Source organism: Buceros rhinoceros, unplaced genomic scaffold (genome assembly GCF_000710305.1).
Source record: "Buceros rhinoceros silvestris isolate BGI_N320 unplaced genomic scaffold, ASM71030v1 scaffold19093, whole genome shotgun sequence".
Lineage (NCBI taxonomy): Eukaryota > Metazoa > Chordata > Aves > Bucerotiformes > Bucerotidae > Buceros > Buceros rhinoceros.
This window is the reverse complement of record NW_010402053.1, coordinates 82,811-87,762: the sequence shown is the minus strand read 5'-3', so window position 1 is coordinate 87,762 and position 4,952 is coordinate 82,811. Positions and strand designations below refer to the sequence as shown.

The following is a 4,952-nucleotide window of genomic DNA, read 5'->3' as shown; positions in this document are numbered from 1 at the left end:
TGGCGTGAATTTTACTGGTTCATCAGTGGAAGATACGGGACCTCCTCCCGCCTCGTCTGTGTGATCAGGATCTCTGTAGGGGATCCAGGTTGGTCAGGTTAAGACTTGTGTTTGGCCTGGGTGACTCACCTGGCCGTGCTTCTGCTTATGTTGTTGATACTAAAGCGGAACTTCTCTGTTTCAAGTGTTTCTGGGCTCAATGTTACCATCTGTTGTGGTGGCACTGTGAACAAAGCATAAAGGAAAATTAAAAGCTGAAAGCAAATTGTTCTGATGGCATCAACTGTGTTTTCAGAGCAAGCCCATCCAGGGGGATCATGCAGCTCAGAAATCCTTGTCTAGTAAGTTTGCGTTTTGCGTAGGTAAGTTCAACACTTCGCATTGTGAACCTTTACAGCTTTGTGGTCTCTTTTGCTGTTACTTCTTGCCAGCAGAGACACTTCTCTTTTTCTAATAATAGAGAGCAGCCTGCTCTCTCCAGGTGGCTGTGTTCAGTTAGCAACAGGTTCATGCTGAATGATTTTGGTCAAATTTGGCTTTGGCTTTCACGAGCTGTTGCTGTTCCATCAGCCTCTGCAGCTAGTGCTGCCAGAGTGGATGGTATCTCTTTGATCTAGATATTAATGAGCTGCTTTATTCCTCCCCAGAACTGAGATCATTCTTGAGAGAGAGAGGGCCAATGCCCAGTTTTCGTGGTTTATACCTGGAAGACTGTGTTCTTGAGGTTCTCTGTAATTAAGTAAATAGATAATCTCTGCTGAAGTGAAAGTGATTGTGCTTAGCTTGTATGGGTAGATCTTACTGAGGAACTAGGGACAGCTTGCTATGAGTTGCAAATTCCTTTTTCTTTTTAGGATGTATATAATTTCAGGAACTCTTTGAGCTCTTATCAGAAGAGCTGCTGAGCTGGGAAGATATCTGTATCTTCTTCTGCAGTGTTTGTGGTTGTGCAATGGAAGTAGACAACTGTCTGCTGAAGTGACTGCCGAGCCGCTTGCATTGGTAATTCCATTCAGTCAGCAGTGGCAATTTGTACTTCAAGAGGTTAGTATCTCAGCAGAGAGGCTTTGTGAGTCATGTGGTCTCATTTGATAGGTAATTATTATAGTCTGCTGATTTCTTCATGTGATCTGAAATGAAATCATGAGGTATGAGACAATACTGCGATTTCCCATTGTATTTTCTGGTGTAGAATGGTGGTAATACAGCTAGCTTGCTGACCCACTAGTAAAAAATGAAAACTCTCCCTCTGTTTTTCTTTCTGCTGTGACTCTTTTAGAGTCACTATATAGGTATCAGTAAGCCATTGCCTTTCTGCAGCCCAGCACTTCCTTCCTTGAACACAGTATGGTGATTCTGCACTTCATGTGATGTTGGAGTCTGCTGAGGCTGGAAGACAGTCTAGGCAAGAAACTGAGTTTTGAAATAGTCCCGTCAGCAAGATTTAGTTGTTTTCTTTCTGAATTCGAGGATAGCTTATTTGTGTGCCTTCTGAGGTTTTTTTTCTCTGATTTTTTTTAAAAACTAGAGTAAGGAACGGTCCTGTGAATGCTTGGCTGGAGATAGCTGGCTGCAGTCTGCAGCCCAAAGTGCCAGCGTGACGGTGTGGCTTTGGCACAGGGTGGGAGGGTGGTCTGCATGCCTCTTCCAGTCGTACGTCTCTGGTGAGATGGGAAGGAGTCATCAGTGGTGAGCCAGAAACACACCCAGCAAGTACAACGTAGTTCCCTGGATAGCAAAGCTCAGTGTATTAGATCCAAATCAGTGCAGGTGACACTGTTGGTGAGCTTGGGGTGACATGAGAGGTAACAATATTTACCTAAAATGTCATTCGCTGCCTTTGCTGGAGTAAATCATATTGTTATCTCCTGGTCTAGCAGCAGTTTTATTCTGGTGGTTCAAAATTTGCATTAAACTATTACAAAGAGTAATATATTCATTCATCCGAATCAGGAACAATTTCACTGAAGCTCATTTGATACTTGCCATAATTTTTATTGTCATTTCAGTGCTAGAATTTTAGAGTTTATTGTAATTTTTAGACTAGAACTTCCTTCCCTTTTTAGAAGGCTGATTTTTTAATCAGTGTCTCTGGAAGTGTATCATATTTTAGTGTCATTTTAATGTAGTCATAAACTCGATTTTATGTACTAGTAAATAAACAGGAATCAATAGTAGGGGCACTAGAGAAAGGTATTTCCCAAGAGAGAGGTCCTGGGTCTTGTTTCTGTGGGTGGTGGTGCTTTGTTTTCTGCCATGGCGTTGGATCCCTCTGAAGGTTAGACAGCAGTGGGAGTTTAACAGCAACTGATTGTCTAAAAGGTAGAATGAAAATCTGATTTTGCAGATCATTTTGCTAAACTAATGAGGAGAGAATATTGGGAAATGGTTCAATGCTTATAATTAGGAGCATCCCTCTCTTTTTCCTCCCACCTGTTTTTCTTTACCAGGTGTTTTCTTTGGCAGGGGTTTAAGGCTGGGCAGTGACGCTAGAGATGAAAAGCTACAGCTTAGGGCTCATAGGATGGCTTTAATGTCTGTGGGGTTATGTCATGTGGAAGGTTCAGCTGTCTGTAGTAACCCAGTTTCTATGGTGATCTGTTTTCTGCTTGCTTTTTCCATTCTCTAGACAGTAGAAAATGCACAGTTTCAAATGAAGAAATTAAAGGTGCCTGTTTTGTGCTGGCATAGATGACCTGTTAGAAACTGCTGTGTACCACTCACTGCCTGAAGTTAGCAGTACGCGTGTCTTACAGGGCTCCTGCCTTTGTCACATCAGGAGACCTCTCTTTGTGTAGCCTAGAGGAGACCAGCCAGCTAGACAGCATTTAAATGCTTTCCTCATTCATATTACATTTACTTTGCTTTCTGTTAATTCCTGTGATGAGAGGGAAGCGACATCCCATCAGAAACAGAGAGGGTGGGAAACTGCTGCTGTGTCTGACACTGCAGCATCGTTGTGTTAAACTGAAAAACTTGCCTGCATTCTGGCAGGGGTTTGGTGTTTAGGTGTTGGGGTTTTTTCAATAAGGGAGTTCTGCGAACAGGTGCATTAGGCTGTTTGGTTATATGTGTCTTTATGGAGATTTATGAGGAATCCTGTGTTTAAAAACCAAGGGGAAAGGAAAGAAGACGTTGCGCCTGAGTGTGCTTGACCCTAATACGGCACCTCTTTTTTGACGTCCTGGTTAATTATTTTGGAATTATCCTGTAGTTTCTGTAGGGTTGGGCTTGCCTCAGCACATACACATGTCAGCACACGCTATCTTAACTCAAACAAGGTTTCTTAGCCTGCGAGTTGTGCATACAGCAGGGTTTAAACAAACAAGTGGTCTGAGTGCCCAAACCCAGGCTTCTGCTGCTCATTTCCCAGATGCTCCACTGCCTCTTTGCTGGGCTCCGTTGGGCAACTTTCATTTTCAAATGGCTCATCAATGTTCATATCTTTTGAGCAAGTGGAGAAGAGGTTATGTAAATAATGTTATGCTGCACTTTTGTACTGAAAACATAGCAAACATATATGAATAAACCTCAAAGGAAAAAAACCCACAACTGCATATCTGCTATAAAGAACAAAGTTCCTTGACTTTGTGTGAAGTAGATTCTAAGGGCTGGCATAAACCTCCAGTGAAGATGAAGAAAGACCAGGAGTGGGAGCATAACATATTCTGTAGTGGGGGAAGTGGAAGTGAATTTTCAGTTCTGTATTTAACTCGTTTTCTCCGTTCTCTCGTAGCGTCGGTTGGTTTACATGCACAGCATAAGCTCTCGGGAGTTGGGGCGCTTTCTAGATGAAGGTGGTGGCAGTGCTTTAAGGACTGCGACGTGCTGAGGGTGAGAAGCCAGCCGTTTGGGCTGCTGTGCAGAGCGCACATGCGCTGTTCTTGAGAAGCGTCCTGGGTGTGTGGAGCAGACTGCTTGGTGAAGCTGGAAATCATGGCAGGCACTGAGCTTGGCTGGCAGCCTCCAGTGGGCAGGGGCTGTGTCCCTCTCCAGCGCCAGCGAGGGGCTGGGGCTCCTCGGGGCTCGCTTCCCAGCCCGCTGCCTTTGCTGAGCACGTGTGATCCTTTCCTGTCTAGCAACAAGAAGGCAGCATGAAGTTTGATCTTTTAAGAAATCCATAGCAGGAACAAGAAGTTCATCATTTTAAGTAGCTGGAAAACTGGGTTAATAAGAGGGGGAAAAAAACTCTCCAGCCTTCTCTGAGCAGCAGATGCTATATAAAAATAAGTTGTGTAAGATTAAGTGATGAAGCTGTATGACCAAATATGTTTTCCTCTGCCATCAAGTGCTGTGCTTTGACAAATACATCACAGTTATTTTGAAATAATTGAGTGGATTGAGAATGTTTCGCGAGGTGGCCACACCTTCTAAAGCCAAGAAGCTGCTTTGTTTGCAAAGGCGATGGGTGTGGGGTGATCTCTGTGCTCTCTAGGCATTGCAAGAGCATCAGTTCAGAAGCTTTAATATACTAAAAATGTCGTAGCCTTTTCCTTGTGTTACTCAAGAGCTGCTTTCATATGTATGTATTTGCATGTACGTGCAACTGTGTAACTAACTAAATGGTTTCCATACACCTTTAGTTGCTTCTTGAATATGAGATAACCATTATACCTTCCCTCATTTAAAAATATGATTATTCTTTCTGGTTTTGAAACCAAGTCGTGTATGTTCTGTGTTACTTTTATGAATAAAGTTTGGGTGAAAATGGTCATTAACTGGAATGCTGGTTTGGCTGGTTTTTTTATTATTATTATCTGGAGGCCTATTCTACCAATTGTTTTTTTTTCCTTTGGCATTCTGGAGATAATCCATTTGAAACTTGGCATATTTGCAGCTACAAAGGAAAGAACTTTTAATGCTTGAGATCAGGTACCTTTGCCTGAGTTAACATAGATGTGCCAAAGCGTTCTGTTGGGGGGGGGGGGGGGGGAGGGGAAAAAAACGGGAAT

The 4,952-nt window shown here is 43.0% G+C and overlaps 1 protein-coding gene across 1 annotated transcript in view; it reads left to right on the top strand.

The window, feature by feature from the left end:
* Positions 1-4,952, top strand: part of MYO5A (myosin VA (heavy chain 12, myoxin)) — a gene marked incomplete at its 5' end in the record, with an annotated part of 98,530 nt that overhangs the window by 13,311 nt on the left and 80,267 nt on the right. The gene's annotated exons all lie outside the window — the stretch shown is intronic.